This window comes from Uloborus diversus, chromosome 6 (genome assembly GCF_026930045.1).
Source record: "Uloborus diversus isolate 005 chromosome 6, Udiv.v.3.1, whole genome shotgun sequence".
NCBI classification, from domain to species: Eukaryota; Metazoa; Arthropoda; class Arachnida; order Araneae; family Uloboridae; genus Uloborus; species Uloborus diversus.
In genome coordinates, this window is record NC_072736.1 from 108,399,935 (window position 1) to 108,419,798 (window position 19,864).

Here is a 19,864-nt window from a genome sequence, read left to right on the forward strand (position 1 = left end):
AAAAAAGTGCAAACACAAAAGTTGTAGATCTTTGTATTACCAACAACTTTGGAATTTAGTTTTTTCTTAGTTTTTCCGGAAATCGTGATAAACTGTTTCCCCCCCCCTTCAACCCCCTCTACACCCCCCTTCCCGAACTCAGCTCGTCCGTAATTTATTTTTCCTATTAATGTTATTAGATTTTCTTACCTTCCGATCTCGTTTTATCCTGTTCTAAATTTTTTTGGTCGCAAACATTATTGGCACTGGCCTATAAGGAGGTTGCGTCGATAAAGTAGTTATTACATGGAACAAATGAACAAGCAGCGATTCGGAATCCTTTGTGTTTCGGTACGGTTATCTCCATCAGTTAATCTCTAATTTCTTGGTAAACGGTTTTCTATTGTTCTTGAATTATATGCGGGAGAATAAAAGTACTATAAAGAAAAGCTTCCACAAACATATTAAAAATAATATTCTTTTCTTAAATTTCTGGATCCCCAATTGCAACAAGAGGAATCAGGAAAGAATTCGCTAATAAAAAGTGAAAAAATAAAAGACCTTCTCTTATCGCAATTAAAACAATGCCATCAATAATTGTAATGGTCTCATCGGTTTAAAAACTTTTCAAACGATTTCCTGACTGTATTTTTTCTCTGATTTGTTTTTGCAAAGTTCGCGTACATTCATTTTCCTCTCATCACTCTGGTGTGCATTTTTATAACTTCTGGACATCAAGTTACGTAAGTAATATTCGTTGAAATAAGGACGATAAAATACCTCTAACAGATATTTTATTTGTTCATTTACCAATAGCTCCCCTTTGGCTAACAATTTAATTCTTCCATTATTTCGCCAATTTTATTGATATTGGGCAATCCTTATTTTTACTAATGTAATAAATGTGAAAATGCCTACCGGAATTTAAGTTTAGGTCCCAAAAATGGTTTTAAAACGACTCTTTCGTCCCCCCCCCCCCCCCAAAAAAAAATGTTATATCGTCTCGATTTAAGTTCCAATGGAAATTTCGTAAAAGTGCCCCTTTAGAAGATTTTCTTCCTATAGATTAGGAAACTGCAAACACCTAAATTAACCAGGAAAATAGTTATAAGTATTTTTATGTCAGTCAAAATCTATTTTAAATTGGAAACTTATCGTATGCGTGTTCTCAATTTTAATTAACCTGAAGATATCATTGAGAAGAAATATCTGTTGGCTATTTTTTGCTTGAGGCTGAACAAATGAAATTATTGCTTTTGCTTTGAGACTTTTCCTGTAATGGAGAAATTGAAATTTTTTTCCCCATTTAAATGTTTTTTTTTGCTTTTATTTTTATTTACTTATTTATTTTTTTGCCTCTGCCGGCAGACGATAATTAAGAATTTTAACCGTATTAATAAAGGAGACTTTTATTGTTTCAGTTAAAAGAATTCGGGGCTTTTAGTTTTGCCATTAATTTCGTTCAAAATGGTTGATGCTAAAGTGCATTTTGAGGGACTTACGTCAATATTCGAATGAGGACTTTTGGAGAACTTATTCAAAAGGAATGTTTTGAAGCAGTTGTTCCAATTCTGTAGGGGTTCTGAAAAAAGAATATGGATGTTTTGTTGAAATTTTATCTGATTCCGAGGGAAGGGGTGAGGGTGGGGGAACTCTTTTCCTTATGCAAAACTGTAACCCTTACTCTAACTGGGACTTTAGATACGTATGTCCTTTTCCTAATATTGAAATTGAGGGAGCGTGTTTCTTGCTCTTATTGAGAGTTTGTGGAACTATTGTCCTTGTTCTAATGCGAACTTTTAGGGACTGTTGTTCATACTCTAATAAGGATTTTATAGACTGTTGTGCTCACTCAAGTAAGGATTTTTAGAGACAAATGTCGAGATTCTACTGAGCATTTTTGAGGACTGTTAGAAATACTCCGAGGAAATTTTTTTTTCCTTTCATTTAAACCGGTTTATTGAACATGCTCACTTGACATAACCTTTATTTTAGAAGTAGACCGTGCAAAGGCTGAGAGATGCAGCTAGTGTTAAAAGAAATGTTTTTTTTTCCAGATTTCAATGCAATAAAACTGATTTAAAAACCTGCCACAAATAAATTACAATTATGGAAATTTCGATCAGAATTTAACTGAGGAAAATTAATCCTCCGAAAACTACATGATCTGACTTAAGGAAGGAACGATCCCATCGCCTTTACGTTTTCAGCAGGACGCTTTTACCAACTGAGCTAATGGGCATCCACCTCGGAATGCTCTACTCAGGGGCGTGCACAGGGGAGGGGGGGGAGAAGAGACACCTTTTGGCCCGGGCCTGAGCCTGAAGGGGGCCAATACTTTTGAAATGAGGGGTGAAATATAGGGGCAACAGACTTTACTCTAAAGTAATGCATAATAAAGAGAAAAAAAATTGAAATGTATGCATCTATTCTCGTAAATATTTTTTAAGATTTACCATACTTAAACTAATGTCTTTTTTTCCGTAATTTAAACAACAATTCAACTATAAATCAAAATTCTGCAATGAGTTTAGAAGTTCTTTTTCCTATTTTTTCTTTTGTTCCGAATTCCTGTGTCCTATGGTTGTTTACTCCATGTTCATAAAAGCTAAAGTTTTGCATAAGTTTTATTTTTGATTCATATTAAATATCATACGAAAACAACTCTACAAATTAGGAACGCATGAAATTTATACCATACTGCATCGTTTACCAACCGGTGGTTCGCGAAACCCTGAGGGTTCGCAAGATGTGCAAAGCGAGTTCGCGAAAATAATATTGTAATGGCGAAAATTTAACATGTTTGTTTGAGATAAAGTCAAGTTAAGTCTGTTCAAGTGTTTTTAGTTCATCATTCATTAATTCGTCCTTTGTCTCTTGCACATTTGATACTCCCTGGATACTGCAAATGTTTGCACACTTGCTGACATTCTATTTTGTAAATTTAAAGAATTAAGTCTGTCTTTACAAGGCATAGTTTTTACTGTTTTCGTTGAACATGATAGAATTAAGCCCGTGTTAAAAAAGTTCAACTTTTGAACGCAATGTGTTTAAGTGGTAGCATTTAAATACTTCTGTTCTCTCCGTTTTATTGGAAAATTCTATCAAACTTGATGGAAACATTATATGGAGCATATGTGAGTTTTTGAAACATATTTAGTTAATTATCTATGTTTAGTTTCTTTACCATTCGACGAAGAGTTATCGCGATTGTGCTTTGCCTAAAATGAGAGTGACACAATAAGTGCAATGACGTAGCTGTTTGTTGCTATAATTTTCTCGTTACCTAAGACTACAATGTACTTAGAACTTTATTTATGAAAGAGTGTGAAAAAGAAAAAAAAAATGTTAGCAAAAGTTCCAGGGTGCAGCTTGCGACTTTGTGAGGTGCGTCGTTTAATATTTTAAGGAAGTAAAAAAAATGAACTTAATTTGTGCTGTATAAAAAAAAGGACTTATGAAATTTGCGAAAAGCTCTTGTAATAAGTAAGCATAAAAATATTTTTGTTGGTATTGTGGACGTTTTCATTATTTTTCAAAAATAAAATGAGATTTAAAAAAAAAATGCATTTTATTTCGTTTCATTTTGCATAAGGACAAGAAAATTCTTCTGCACTCAAACGATTAATGTACACAGTACGTATCCTTATCAAACAAGTAGATTCGCAACCCTTTAAAAGAAGATTTAAGTTTAGAAAACTTTCTGATTTTACTGTAAGCATTTAGCTAATCTGCGACATTTTCTCTAAAATATATTTTTAAAGATTATTTTTTAATGGATTGATTTACTGCTCTAAATAAATGTACTGTTGTATCAGAAACAGACACTTTAAGTTGTATTACCCCTTCTGCGCAAGGAGAAAAGTGAATTTCAACACATAAAGATGAATGCAGAAGGATATTAAATGCTGAACCTAATGCAAGACTTAAACTGTCAGACAAGACATTTGAGCTAAACTTTGAAATTCTTTGCTCCTCAATCATCCCATTAGTGGGTTGAAACTCAAAGAATTATCACAGGATTTATTCCGTTGAATTTGTTTTGCAATATTTTTTTTAGCTATAATTTTAGCTTGTAGCAATGTCTTTACTTCTATATTTTGCAATTGTTAGTTTTTTTTTTCTCACACTGAAAAAAATCTTCCAAAAGTTTACTGCGTCTGTGTGGTGGAAGGGGGGGGGGGGAGTGTCACTTATTACTTAATGCACAAGGGGTTTGCCAAACTCGTACAGATTTGCAAGGGGCTCGCAAGGCAAAAAAAAGTTGGGAACCGCTACCACACTGTATAAAACAATTCTCGGAAAGTAAATTATTTGTTCAGTTGGAAATGTTCACCGTAATATTGAGTCAAACATACAGCCAAAAAAAATGTAATTAATTTACTTAAAAGAAGTCGTTGATAGAATAATTAATGAGTAGAAAAAAAAGGCTATTTGATCGATAATAAATTTCAACAAAACGTCCGTAAATAACATTTACAAAAAAACAAGAAGAAGAAGAAGAAATAAATATGAGAAAAGATTTATCATTCGCACATTTGTAAAAAAAAAAAAAATCCAAAACGACACCAACTGCTTCCATGGAACGCTTCGGGAGTTCATAGATTTTCATCAATTTCCTGTGAAAATTAAGTATTTTTAATTGTCAAAACGTTTCCTGAGTCGCTACAAGTTGCACTGATGCAGAATTCTCACTATTGCGGAAAATATTTTTAGCTTCCAGTTTAAAGATTAACTTAGCGCATTTATTAAGTGCGTCGGGTTTTGTTCGATTACGCCCCGTGCAGGTTGACTAACATCCAATGCGAGCGAATGAGTCTCTGGATTCCGTAGCTTTTTGTGAAGATTTGCAGGCAATTGAGCTGCTAGGTCATTACTTACAATTCTGACTTAGCTAGGGCCACGGGAGCAATGATGCTTCTTTTAACTTTATTGGTAAATCAGAAAGGTGCCAAGCGAGGCCTTCGAGATAGGAAGGCCTAGAGCCCCTTGAAAAAGACAGGCTGACTTATCCGACATTTTGGTTCCAAGACAGAATTGGATCCAACCTCGTTTCTAGTATTTATAAATACGTCATAATATTCGCTGGTTGCTAAGTCGTAAAATAATTGATGATAAGTTGAGTAAAATGTCACTTTAGGTAAATTTTGAAAGATAACTTCGTTTACAAATTCAGCTAAAATGTATCGGGAAATGTTTACGGTAATAAACCTCATTTTCATACCTTATTTGTTTTTAATTTGTATTAATTAAATTGTATTCATCCACAGAATAAAATAATCAAACATCAATCGGGCAACACACCTAAAGTTTGGACACCAGTTTTCTGCAATGAGGCTTTTGTACAAATGTTTATTTTTTTCGCCCGATAATTTTGGAACCAAAATGTCGGATAAGTCAGCTCCCCTTATATAGGAGCCTTAGGAAGGCCATTCAACTAGCAAATGACGTCATCGTTCGTCGATCCGCAATGATATTGGGAAGTGAGCACTTCGATTAGTATTTTGGTTTAATTAAACTATTTGGTTTATTTATTATTGTCTTCTATTATTTTAGTAGCATTAAAAAATCTACTTTTTCATTTGAAAACATAAAAAGGAACCGATAATCATACACTAAAAAATACACTGAGCTTAATTCATAGTATTTTACATAAAAACATAAGTCTTACAAAATATTCAAATAACTAAACACGATTTTATTTTACAATCATGTTAAAACGAAGTGATAAATAAACACAGTTTTATTTTTCATTTGAATTTTTTTTTAAACTAATCGCATTTTAACTACTTGTATATTGTATTGAAACATTAACTCTTAAGAAGTATTCAAATAAATAAATGAACTTTCATTTTACAATTACATCAACACAAAAAATAATTTTACCATTGTATTTGAATAAGACGTAAATGAAATTTTAAAAAATAAATAAACATTTTTACTTAAGTAAATGGGAAACATGACTGCAATATGTTTCAAAGACATAACATCAAATTAAAGTACATAATATCAGATTATTAATGTTAGCTGAGCAAATTTATGCTTTTAAAAAGACATGAATGCTTGGGTGCCATCCCCCGAAGTAAACACTGCCCTACCCATGGGCGCCCATTTGCAAAGTTGCAAAGGGGGGCTCAAATATTTCCCCCGTGATTTAGGTGGATATTTTCCCCGTGGAAACTGATTTCAGGACACATTAAAGTCATTAAAATGTGACATTTTTAATAACTTATTCATTAATGGCTGGAGAAGAAATGCTTTTACATTTTGCAAAAAAAAAAAAAATTATACTAAAAGCAAGGAAGTTCTAATTTCAAAGGGGGTTCTCAAGCCCCCCCCCCTTGCCCCCCTATATGGGCGCCCTTGGCTCTACCCCCTTCAATTATGAAAACTTCAAGAAAAATACCCCAAAAACATCTCCCCCATCTCCCTTAAAATTTCAAGGGCACAGTTATTTAACTATAGTCGTTGAAAAGCTACCATTACTATGAGACTATGATTCCGCCCCCCCCCCCCCCATCGGTGTGCACTCTCGAAAAATTACACAGGAATTCAACTTGAAAAACGTTAATTAAAGAAGGAATTATACAACATCATGAATACTGTATGTTGTACATCAAAAACATGTATTCAATATCTAAGCAGACTTTTTTTTTTTTTTTTTTTTTGGAATTTCGCTACTTTTTCATTTTAAGCTTTTTCTGCTGCTAATGATTCTTGTGTGTGGGGGGGAAGGGGCTTCAATCGTTCATCATTTTAGGCTTTTGAAAAATTATTTTAAAAAGCATTAATTGATGACAAAGTAACCTTTTTCAAAAAACTTTTCATAGAATGACAATTTTAGCAACATTCTTCAATACTTAAAACCTCATATATATTAAATTTAGATCAACATTTTGCTGAGTATGCTCTTTTAGGAATACAGTGTGACAGTTTTGTGACAGGGGGAAGGGAGGGGATAACAAGAAGTATGACATCACGCGTTGTTTATAACAATATGCTCATGTTGAACAGCGTTACGTGTAACAGGAGGGGGGGGGGCATTTGTTCAAAATTTTGCAACATACTTTATGGACAGCCCCTTAATTCAATTTATGTTACAGTTTCAGAGTTCCTGAAAGCTTATTAACAGAAAACCCAAGGAGTTCAAAAAATATTTAGTTCAAGACATTTTGCCCTTTTTAAGCATAAACAAACAAGCATAGAGCATTTGGCAAAAACACGTTGCGTATCCACTGCTCAAAAGTAATCTTTCGTAAGCTCTGAAATTATGAATAACTTTAACTCAACCACAGTTTGCGCATAAATATCATAAAACTTAAAGACAACAGTGGAAAAAAAACATATATTTTTTTAAATTTACGCACAGAACCAGCTTGTTTGAATTACATTGCAGGGGCGTAGTTGGGGGGAAATGTTTGAGTATCGAACCCACGACCTCCGGCGTTCAAAGCTAATCTTCTACCTCAGAACTACGGAAGCCCATCAAGGAATGTTTTTTGATCAAAATAACACATGCTAGCTTATGAAACAATTTAATCGAAACCGAAAATATAAGATTAGTTCAGTTAAAAGCCTGTTTCAATAAACTTGTTTACATACATATTAACTGAATATCAACACCAAGTTACGTTGCTTCTGATAGCAACAAGTATATTCGCAGAAAATTTTGACATATGTATATTGTCATCTTGGAAAATTCATTTCGAATAAATGCGTGCACAAGGTTGAAAAAATAAAGAAAAAAAAAGTTGCAAGTTAACCATTTCAAATATTAAAGCAGTACGCTGAAATTACAAATTACAGACAAAGATATCAGAAAGGAAACTGACAATTGTTTGTGTAATAGAGGAAAAATTAAGTAACCTTAACTGCATGAACTGAAAAGCATAAAATGTAAATTTGTTTATCTGAGAAAAGTACTTACCTCCGAACTTTAAAATTTATTCCATGAGGAGCCCAACTTTTTTCTTCGCATGCAGATTGTTCGGAAGCGGAAATCGCTGACTCACTTTCACTCAGCAGATACTTATATTATATATATATATATATATATATATATATATATATATATATATATATATATATAAATATATATATATATATATATATATAAATATATATATATATAATATATATATATATATATATAATATATATATATATATATATATATATATATATATATATATATATATATATATATATATATATATATATATATATATTTTTAAATTGCTTCTACATTCCGATACGTGGAAAGGATGAGATAAATCCAACAATATTGTATTCAAAAATATGCATCCAAAGTTACATATTTCCTATTTCATCTATTTCAGCCAGAGCACTACTGTTTACTGGTAAAACGCACTGCTTTCAAAGTTTCGCGCCAAGTTCATAGATCGACGTCTGGTGGCGTAACAAAGCGGGGGGGAAAGGAGTTGTCTGGCCTGTTATCACGTGGGTCTCGTGCCAAGGCCACTATTATAAACCTACCTAAAAAGTTCTAAGTCTCTGAAGGTTCCAGAGACATGACTGGCTTTGACCGGGAAGATTTCGGAAATCTTCAACAACATTCCAGGATAATTTCAGAAAGTTTACTGAATTTTAGCAGAAAACATGCTGTTTTTATCAAAGAAATGTTACTGCCACAAATTGGGCATATTAGCTGCCCATTATTTTCCATAAACGTTTCTAATTGTTTTTACAGTGCATGTAAACGGTACTCAACTTCATTCCATGTCCACAAACGACACATTCAACTGCAAACTCTGGTAATAAAAAATATCAATTTCTGTTTAATCAAATGATCAAACACCTCACGTGGCATTTTTTCTTACTGGGACAATTCGCAACTCCAATAAACTATAGGGACGCTGCAGCCACTGTCTAATGGCGGATGAAAAAGGTAAAACAAACAAATCCCGTAACTTAAAACTTGCTTTGACGATTAGTGAATGACAGAAATTTTTCTTCGTGTTTGTGTCTTTTCTATTCTTTTGAAGTTACATTACACCATAAGCACTCTGAAGCCTGTAATTTACCCCAAAGAAAACACGTGGAATGAAATGTTTTACCTTTTTCTTTAGTGTTATTAATCACCGCAAGGTAGTGTATTCGAGGTCTGGAGTTGCGAATACGACACTTTTTTTTTTATTGTTATTGTTTCTTTTATTTTTATTTTTTCTTTTTTTTTTAACAATACCACAAAAAAATCTTTACCGTGTAAAATAATTATGGCACAAACCGCATATTCATACAACAAGTAGTTGTTTCTTTATGAATTCTTAAATGTATCAAGCACTTTTCGGACACCTATACAATCATCTCTTTTACCCTTTCTTTTCTTACAGGGTGGTCACATTCAACTGTAAGTAAAAACAGCCAAATAAAATCTTAATATTACCAGTCAGAACAGTAGCATTTCTAGAACAAGGCTGAATTTTTTGGCACATTTCCCCCACTTTTGCTCCTTTTCCCCCCACTTTTTTTTTTTTTTTTTTTTTTTTTTTTTTTTTTTTTTTTTTTTTTTTTTTTTTTTAATGCTGCTGTAATCTCGGTGCGAATTTTCGCTAGCAAGTCAACCGAAATAAAAGTTTTCACCTTTCGTACGATATTTTTCACGTCGATGCCGTAAGTTAGGGGTTGGTTTATTAAATGCTATCTCATATTTTTCATTGATTAATATGTGTGTCAATAAACCTTCGGAAAAAATCACATAGGATTATAATAAGTAATCATAAAATCAATAAAACAAATCTCGTATAAAATATGCTTTACTTTTATTTCATTTTTTTTATTGTTTAATTTTTAACTTAATTGTTTATTATTTTGTTAGATTTATTTGTTATTTTGGCAAAACAGCGACATGTCTTTAAAGACCGGTGAAATTTTTCCGTGGTCTGGTTCCGGGTTCGCAGCACCAGCGCAGCGCTTGAGAATCACTGTTCTGTACTAAAGTTATTGACTTGTCTAAATGCCTTTAAAACGAATAATAGTTTATTCATTTTTCTAAAACAATATATGCAATATAGTGTAGCTCTGCTTAGTTGAGCTATGACCTTGACAATGTTTACCTCTTTTCTTGGGGAGTTGATTAGAAACTAAATATGTTATTGGAGCTCATTTGAGTTTGGATAGTTTAGCATAAATACTGCGAAATTAACCCAACTCAGCAACAAATACCCTTTCTTTTTACCCGAAAAAGAGGTAAAAATTGTCAAGGTCATAACTCAATTAACCAAAGCTGAACTATACATCTGAAACAATGTGTGTAAACACAGATGTAAGGTGTACTTTTGACGCAGTCTCTCATTCGTAAAAGTACTGGTTAGGCTTATTATCAATTCAAATGAAATCAAAAACCAAATATATCCATCCCACTTATTTTCTTGGAAGAAGACACACCAGGCAAACAGTCATGATAGAAGCTGTATTATGCAGAAAAGCCAATTGTGTCCAACTGTGTAAATAAAACAGTCGCCTGATCTGTTGCGGATTCCGAAGAATATTCAAATAATCTTATCTGCGAAATACTTTTACTTCCTCAAATCCTTACTTGCGTTTAACAGCAATGGATATTCCAGTTTGTGTTGAATTGTAGAGAGTGCTAATTATCCGAAAGAATGAATAATCTGGTTTTAGCAAATATAAAAGTAAGTACACCGATTTTTTTTAGTGTTTATGTAACCATATATGTATTTTTTTTCCAGTTCACGGGTATGTTCCAATAGAGTAACTGGTTGCACTGGTAGGTTGCAGTTTTATATCAACCATTTTGGATCGGGCGGGCGCGTGTTTGAGTGGTTGCCTTTTCTGGCAAGTGATCGTGTTTGGTGATTGTTCACTGCGATCGATTATTAGCCGCACACGTAAATTGTTTATTAAATAAAATATTATTTTTGGCAATACCCAAAACTTTGCTGTGATTGCACTAGTAGCGCAGCGATGAAAACTCCGATCCAAAATGCCTAAACTTAAGCTGATGCATCGGCCTGAAAACAGGGTGTTCCGTTTTAACTTGAAAGACCTTTATTTTCGCAACCGTTAGTCCTAGATGTATACTTCCAATTGCAAAAATGTTCAAAACCATATGCAGAGTTAAGATATTGAAAGTTTGAAGCAAAAATAAAAATGAGTCAAAAAATACAAAATTTAACTTTGTATACGGGCTCAGGTCCCATAACTAATATTTAGAGAAATAATTTCCATTGAAAACTATTACTGATACAAAAAACTTGACATTTGTGCGACCAAAACTCAAAGAGATATTCAAGTTTCAAGTTTTAAGGGTCCATACAAAAGATGAAATTGGAACTTATCGCCCTTTCAGAAGAATGACAGGTCGTCAAAGTAAGAAAAACAAGGTATTCATATTTTTTATTGCTATTCAAAAACACAAATACAAATACAAAAGTGACGTCCAGCAACAGGCTCTGGGCCCAGCTAGACTGGTCCTAGTCAATTAATTAGTCCTCAATGAAGATCAATGGCCCTCTTAAAACTATCTACTCCCTTGCTCATTACCACCTCTTCCGATAAGCTGTTCCAAGGTTCCACTACCCTGCTATAATAATAATTTTTCCTAATATCCATGTTAGCCTGTGTTAAAGCGCCACCTATGTTTAGTTAAAAACCTCTGGCTGCAACCAATTCAGGGAGTTTAAGGTCAGAGCGGCTGAAAGAATGCTGCTCTCAAGTGTATGAAATTAATCATAATAAAAGTTATACAGTCCACTTTTGTTGTAGTTAAATGGTTGTGTTGCGTTGCAGACTAGAGCCAACCGCAAGAAACCAGCTAATAGAAAAAAGATAATCTTACCTAGAGGTAAGAACATGGTCCGTCGAGCCGGAGATTAAAAAGAATGGCTCGTGAAGAAATGTAACGCAAGTTGAAGACGCATGAAGTGAAATAACTTACGCATTACGATTCGAAGCCTTTACATGAAAGGAGGTGAGTAGCAATTTCAAGTTTGAAATTAGTGACTGCTAAATAACCAGAAAATGTCTAAAGACGCGAAGGAAAATGAAATTGAGTTGACACGCGTTAAAGCAAAACGTTCTATCGTAAGAAGAGCAGTGACAAATTACGTAAAGAAAATTGAAGGCAATCTAAAAGAACAAGACGTTAACTTTGAGGAAATATCTGAAAATTTAGAACTGTTAAAGCAAAAAGAGGCTGAATTGAAAGATATTGACTGTAAGGTTGAAGCGCTAATTGAAAATCTTGAAGAATTAGATAGCGAGTTAGAAAGTGTTTTTGCGTATAACGAAAAAGCAATACTAATTAAATTTCGTGCTGAGAAAAAACTGAACAAGCAGAAGAAACCAGAGTTAAACGTCTCCAGTTTAAGTAGCGCAGATAAAACAAATTACGGAAGTGAAACAATAAAGCTGCCGAAACTTTCCTTGCCCAATTTCAGTGGCAATATTATCGACTGGCTAACGTTTAAAGATCTTTTTAATGCAACAGTAACGAAAAATGAATCTCTATCTGATGCTCAAAAGCTTCAATATTTAAAAACCTCGTTAAGAGGTGATGCTGCGAAAATTGTAAATTCTATTCCAATATCTGATAGTAATTTTAAAATTGCGTATAATTTGTTAGATGAACGATACTCAAATACAAGAGAGCAAACTTTTGCTCACATTAAACGCTTTTTGGATCTTCAAAGCATTCAAAATGAATCCGCTTCTGCTTTGTTGACTTTAGTAGATAATGTCAATGAAATAATTCGTTCATTAGAAACGCTGGGTCAATCGGTTGATAAATTTGGGGATACCTTAATGTTGTATTTAATATTACAAAAATTAGATACTTCCACTAAATTATGGTGGGAACGCCAGTCAAAGAATTCTGAAATTCCGAAACTTAGGGATTTAATAGAGTTTCTAAAAAGTTACGCTAGAACAATTCAAAACAGTAAGGGTTCAGTCGGTAAAGTTCAAAAGCCCACAAACTCTAAAGTTAACGCTTTGGTTGCGGTTTCTGTATGTTCATATTGTAAAGATAATCATTACTTATCAAAGTGTAAAATTTCGCAGTCTATCCGTACCGCAAAGATTTGATTTCGTAAAACAAAATAAACTGTGTTTTAATTGCCTCTCTAATGTGCATCTAATTAGAAAATGTAAAAGCGGTAATACTTGTTTCAAATGTGGGAAGAGGCACCACAGTATGTTACATCAAGACAATGAAAATAGGTCGATACCTAGGTTTCCTTCTGTAAGTGCTAAAGAATTTATTCCTTGTTCAGTAGAAACGAGTTTAGATTTAAATCGCAAAAATGAAGTTACGTCTATAGTACGTGCAAATAATTCATATGGTAATCAATTGGGAACTAGTATGAATAATAGCAATTCATCTGTTCTTTTATGCACTGCTGTAATTAAGATTAGAAGTTCTAAAAATGAGTGGATAAGTTGTAAATGTTTGCTGGATACGGGATCAGAAAAAAATTTCATTAGGAAAGAATGTGCCAAGCAATTGGGATTGAAAATTAACCCTGCTCAAATTTCAGTTTCCTGTTTAGGAAGTTATAATACGCTAAGCAATGGAGCAGTCGAGTTAGTATTTTCCTCGCATTTTGACACTGAATTTAAGATAGTAACCTCCGCTTACGTCATTGATAAAATTTGTGGGGAATTGCCCAATTCAACTACGCCTGTGAAATGTTTCAATGAGTATAAGGATTTATTGTTAGCAGATCCCTCTTATTTTAAGAAAGAAAGCATAGACATTCTATTTGGGGTAAATGTATTTTTTTCGCTTGTAAACGGAGAGGTAATAAAACGGGGTGAAAATCTTCCGTTCGCAGTATGTTCTAGATTAGGGTGGATAATCGCAGGAGCTACAACGCTCAGCTGTTGTGACTTAGAATCTAGTTCTGTTAATAGTTTAAGTGTTAGTACAGATGAGCTAGTTAAGTCGTTTTGGGAATTAGAACAAATTCCGTCAACACAATCGCTTACAAGGGAAGAAAGGCTTTGTGAAACGCATTTCTTAGAAAATTATACGCGCAATAAAGAAGGAAGGTATTCTGTTAGACTTCCGTTTAAACCTAATAGAAAACTGTTAGGTAACTCCAAGGCCACCGCATTTAAAATGTTTCATAGTCTAGAAAAAAGACTTCTAAAAATGCCTGACATTTATTTGCAATACAAAAAGTTCATGACAGAGTATCTCGATCTTGGGCATATGGAAATCGACAATACGGTATGTAAAGAAAATGCTCATTATTGTATTCCGCACCATCATGTAATTAATGAGTCTAGTTCCACCACAAAATTAAGAGTTGTTTTTAATGCTAGTGCAAAAACTGCATCTGGTGTATCATTAAATGATACGCTTATGAATGGTCCAAAGGTGCAGGACGATCTTTTCGCTATTTTATTGAGGTTTAGATGTCATAACATTGCAATTACAAGTGATTTCCAAAAAATGTATCGCCAGATAGAGATTCATGATGCAGATAGAGATTTTCAAAAAATTCTGTGGAGGGATGACCCCACTAAACCAATTTCGACTTATAGGTTGTGTACTGTCACGTATGGTACCGCATCTGCTAGCTATTTGGCTACGCGAGTACTTAAACAGCTGGCAATTGATGAGGCAGCGAGATTTCCAAAGGCAGTTGATCTAATCATGCATAATTTTTACGTTGATGACTGCCTGTTTGGCGCTAAAACGCAAGAGGAGGCGATTGATCTTATCCATGAACTGAATGATCTCCTTAGAAGAGGACAATTTAAATTGCACAAGTGGTGTACTAACAATTCGTTTGTGTTGGAAAGACTACGCAAATCAGAGGGCTTGTCCGCATGTTCTTCTAGTACCGCCGATTCTAAATTTATTAAAGTATTGGGATTGAGATGGAACCCAACGCTCGACGACTTTACGTATAACATTGATTTTTCGGATAAGCACAGAGCCTTCCCTACAAAAAGATCTGTTTTGTCTAGTGTGTCAAGCATCTTCGACCCCCTTGGGTGGTTGTCGCCATTTATTATAACTGCAAAAATTTTGATTCAAGATTTGTGGAAATGTCAGTTATCGTGGGATGATCCTGTGCCTCCGGAGCTTAAGGAGCGATGGATTAACTATAGCAACGATATTTCTCAACTTGAACCTGTAACTGTGCCTCGAAGAGTTCTTTTGCACGAAGCGTCTAATATTGAACTGTATTGTTTTTGTGATGCCTCTGAGAAGGCATACGCTGCAGTAATTTACTTAAAATCTTCCGATACGTCCAGTCATCAAGTTAGCCTGTTGACATCGAAGACTCGTGTTTCACCATTGAAAACAATATCGATTCCGCGCCTTGAACTTTGCTCAGCTGTGTTGTTAGTGCATTTACTACAAATCGTTCTTTCGTCATTACATATTCAAATTGATGCAATACACGCCTTCACAGATTCCACAATCGTTTTAGCATGGTTAAGATCTGAGCCGTCACGTTGGCAAATATTTGTTGCTAACCGGGTTTCTGAAATACAAGGGATCCTTCCTATTCAACACTGCCGCTGGATTCCTTCAGACCAAAATCCAGCAGACTGTGCAAGTAGAGGACTTTTACCCTCTGAACTGCTTAAGTTTGAATTATGGTGGTCTGGTCCTCCTTGGCTTAGACACGAGGAAATTCCACATGTAGAAGTACCATTGTCAACGGACGCTCTAAAAGAAGAGCGAAAAAAGGCTTCGTGTTTATATGGAACATCGTCTGTTGATTTTCCAATAATTGTTAAAGTTTCATCATATGTTAAATTACGCCGCATGATAGCATGGTGCCTACGTTTCATTAAAAATGCTCGATATCCCAAAAATCGAAACATTGGCTATCTGACTAGTGATGAAATGAAAGCCGCTAGAAATATTTTGGTGAAGATAGTTCAAAAGCAAGAGTTTTCCACTGAGTATCTTCATTTGGAGAATAAAAAACCACTTCCTGCCAATAGTAAATTACTTTCCTTAAAGCCATTTATAAATGAAGATGGTGTAATACGTGTTGGTGGTAGACTGGAAAATGCTCCTTTTTCAAATGAAAGAAAACATTCCATTCTCCTGCCAAAGAATCACCACTTAACTACCATTATCATTCGCTCCTATCATGAAACATATTTACATGCGGGTACTATTCTTTTGTTATCTGTTATACGTAAGGAGTTTTGGATAATTAACGCTAAGTCGGCCATTAAAAAGGAAATTTGGAAATGCATTAAGTGTTTCAAACTCAAGGGAAAAACAGCACACCAGGTGATGGCTGATTTGCCGCGTGCTAGAGTAATGCCATCACGAGTGTTTTCAAAAACCGGTCTAGACTTTGCAGGACCCTTTCTAGTAAAACCGCGATCTGGCCGCTGGGTTAGAACCTTAAAAGTTTACATTTGTATTTTTGTGTGTTTAGCCGTAAAGGCTGTGCACATTGAAATTGTTGGCAACTTATCTGCAGACTGTTTTATAGCTGCACTAAAACGATTTGTGGCGAGACGAGGAAAACCAAGTGAGGTATTTTCGGATTGTGGGTCAAATTTTGTAGCTGCAAATAAAGAATTGAATAGAGTTATTGCACTTCTCCAGAAGGAAGAACCCGTTCATAATTATTTCGCCAACGAGGGAATTAAATGGAACTTTAATCCACCTTCCGCCCCTCATTTTGGAGGAATTTGGGAGGCAGCTGTCAAATCCGCTAAATCTCTCCTAAAACGTACAATAGGAGACCAAAAATTGACTTTGGAAGAATTTTCAACGCTAACGACACAAGTTGAACCTTGTTTAAATTCCCGACCGTTGAGCCCTTTGTCAGAGGATCCATCCGAAATGTCTGCTCTTACTCCTGGGCATTTCTTGGTTGGTACATCGCTTTCTTCAATACCAGAAGAAAATCTTCTCAACGAAAAAATTCCCCCTTCTTATCGCTGGAAATTAACTCAACAGATTTTTCAGAGTTTCTGGAAACGATGGTTAAATGAATATGTTTCCGCGTTGCAACAGCGATCCAAATGGGTACGAGAACAACCAAATATTAAAGTAAATGATTTAGTTTTAATTAAAGAGGACAACGTTCCTCCTTTAAGGTGGAGGTTAGGTAGAGTGATGGAAGTTTTCCGTGGTTCGGATCAGAATGTGCGAGTTGTTAACATAAAGACCGATACTGGATTTTTTCGCCGACCAATTCATAAATTAGCAGTTTTTCCTAATATGGACTGATGAACTTTAGGTGACTGTTACTAACGGATTGGTAAATAATTATGTTTTGTAAAAAGACTTCTTTACATCTGTTTTATTATTCTACAAACTTTAATAATGTGTATTTCATATTTGTTGCCAGTAATGTATACTTGATAGTAGTTAGTTCTCAATTGTTTTTTTTCTGTAGTTTATCATATAATTTTTGAAACCATATATGTTTCAACGTGGCCCGGTATGTTAAAGCGCCACCTATGTTTAGTTAAAAACCTCTGGCTGCAACCAATTCAGGGAGTTTAAGGTCAGAGAGGCTGAAAGAATGCTGCTCTCAAGTGTATGAAATTAATCATAATAAAAGTTATACAGTCCACTTTTGTTGTAGTTAAATGGTTGTGTTGCGTTGCAGACTAGAGCCAACCGCAAGAAACCAGCTAATAGAAAAAAGATAATCTTACCTAGAGGTAAGAACAGCCTGGGATTTAAATAGCTTAAAACAATGACCCCTTGTCCTGTTTTCAGTGCTAAACTTCAGCCCCGTAACATCTTTCATTTTAATAAATTTAAACAACTGAATCATGTCCCCTCGGTCTCTTCTTTGCTCAAGACTGTACATTTTTAACCTTCTAAGCCTGGAATCATAGTCTAACTGAGAAAGTCCATTCATTAGCCTTGTAGCCCGCCTTTGAACCCTTTCCAATACATTAATACCTTTCTTAAAATAAGGAGAACGAAAACTGAACAGCATACTCCAAATGTGGTCTTACTAAACTTCTATATAAGGGCAGAAGAACTTCTTTAGATTTGTTTGAAATAGATCTAGTGATAAACCCAATCATCGAGATGCTTGGGTATTTACATGATACATGCAAATGTTATGCCGTGATACGCGAAAACACTCTACAAAGCCTCGAACAATTTGAAAACCCACACTCTATGCACACATAATTTTAAACACTTGTTAACCGCTATATTTTCCCCCAAAAGGTATTATTGACGGCGAGTGAAAAGTGGTGTAAGTCACAAAACGCTGCGTTTCATATCTCGGTGAATATTGGTCGTACTAATTTCAAACTTTTTGTGCTGGAATTATTTTTGAATGGAGATTATTTCCCTGAACATAAGTTAGGGGACCTGGGGTTCGGATAAAAAGTTAAATTTTGTATTTTTTGACGCATTTTTATTTTCACTTCAAATTTTTGATGTCTTAACAATGCATCTGATTTTAAACATTTTTGCTACTGGAAATATATATCTAGGACTAACGGTTTCAAAAATAAAGATCTTGCAGGTTAAAATGGAACACCCTGTATATAGCGGCTCTAACTTCAGTGATTGCTGACGTCACATTTTCATTAGTTTTCATCAACTGGTAGCTGTATTAGAATGCGCCTGGGGAACCACCAGTTAACCGCGGTTAACCGGTTACTTTACTCGAACATACCCGAACACTTCGATGGAACCAACTAACGTTTATCGTTTGCAGCTTTGATTGTTCAAAATTTATTTATATTCGCAACCCCAATTAACTATAGGGAGCGCTGCAGCGGCTGTCTAATGGCGGATGAAAAAAGTAAAACAAACAAATGCCGTAACTTGCTTTGAAGCTAAATTAGTGACAGTAATCTTTAATCGTGTTTGTGGTAAGCTTTCTTTTCTATTACTCTGAAAGTACATTACACCACAAACTGTCTGAAGCCTGTAATTTACCCCAACGAAATCATGTAGAACTGAATGTTTTACCTTTTTGGTAGTATTGTTGACCACCGCAAGGTAACGTATTCGAGCTCTGGAGTTCCGAATTTTTATCCTGTAATTTCTTTAATGGCAATCCTTGATTTTGTTTGTTATCGTTTGTTGGCAAAATTTATTAGTTCATTCTATTCTAAGAAAGATTAATGGAGGCAAAAATGATTATTAACAAATATTTTCTGTAGAAGTTGAATAAAATGGATTTCTTCTTGACGACTCAATTTACTTTTTGGAAAATTTTTTACATTTTATAGCAAATGTTGGAGAAATTATCATTACTTGGAATAAACAAAATTGTACGTAAGTTTCCCATCCAGCATTCATTAGGAACTTTTCACCGTGTGAGCATACTTTTGTGCTCCATTTGTCAAAAAATTTCTTTGAATCAAAGCGAGAGAAGAAGAAACTTAATATCAATAAGAAAAAGAAAGAAAATAATAGGACAATCAACTTCCGTCAAGTGAGAACAATAAGCAATCCGTAGCTACTCAATAATAACAATAATAACTTATCGCAACAGAAGTGCTAGTAAACTAGACACTTACAACTGTAGTTCTGAATACTTTTGATCCATTCAGCCCTTCAAAAACACTTGGTCACGAGTGGGTGGGGCGGCACGCGGCACCAGAGCTAAATTGCTGAACATGTACGCGCGAAGCCTTTTTTTTCTTGTGTTGTAAGTGCTGGCGAAATTTTACTTTCCAAAATTAGTATTACATTTTGAGTAAAACCATAGACGAATAATAAAAGTAGACCGAGCTTTCCCAGACTTGCTGATGAAAAAATTGGTTTATGGATACATCATGTGACTGGTGGGAGGCTTGGCGAAAACTTTGGCAGCATGATTGCTAGATGGCAACATTATCTATAGTTTGGCACTCGACATATATTTTAAGACGTAATGTGTTTGCATTATAATTTTTTTCCAGGTGCAGAGATTGAACTGTTTTT

The 19,864-nt window shown here is 34.5% G+C and overlaps 1 protein-coding gene across 4 annotated transcripts in view; it reads left to right on the forward strand.

Moving 5' to 3' along the window:
• The first annotated feature begins 649 nt into the window (after positions 1-649).
• The window catches only part of LOC129224428 (SEC14-like protein 2), a 65,041-nt gene continuing 45,826 nt past the window's right edge, over positions 650-19,864 (forward strand). For 3 of the 4 annotated variants that reach the window (XM_054858877.1, XM_054858881.1, XM_054858882.1), the window contains exon 1: positions 10,535-10,634. The gene's annotated coding sequence lies outside the window, so the exon portion shown is untranslated. Of the gene's footprint in view, positions 723-10,534; positions 10,635-19,864 lie in introns of those variants that run through there. The other variant, XM_054858878.1, reaches the window with a different exon arrangement.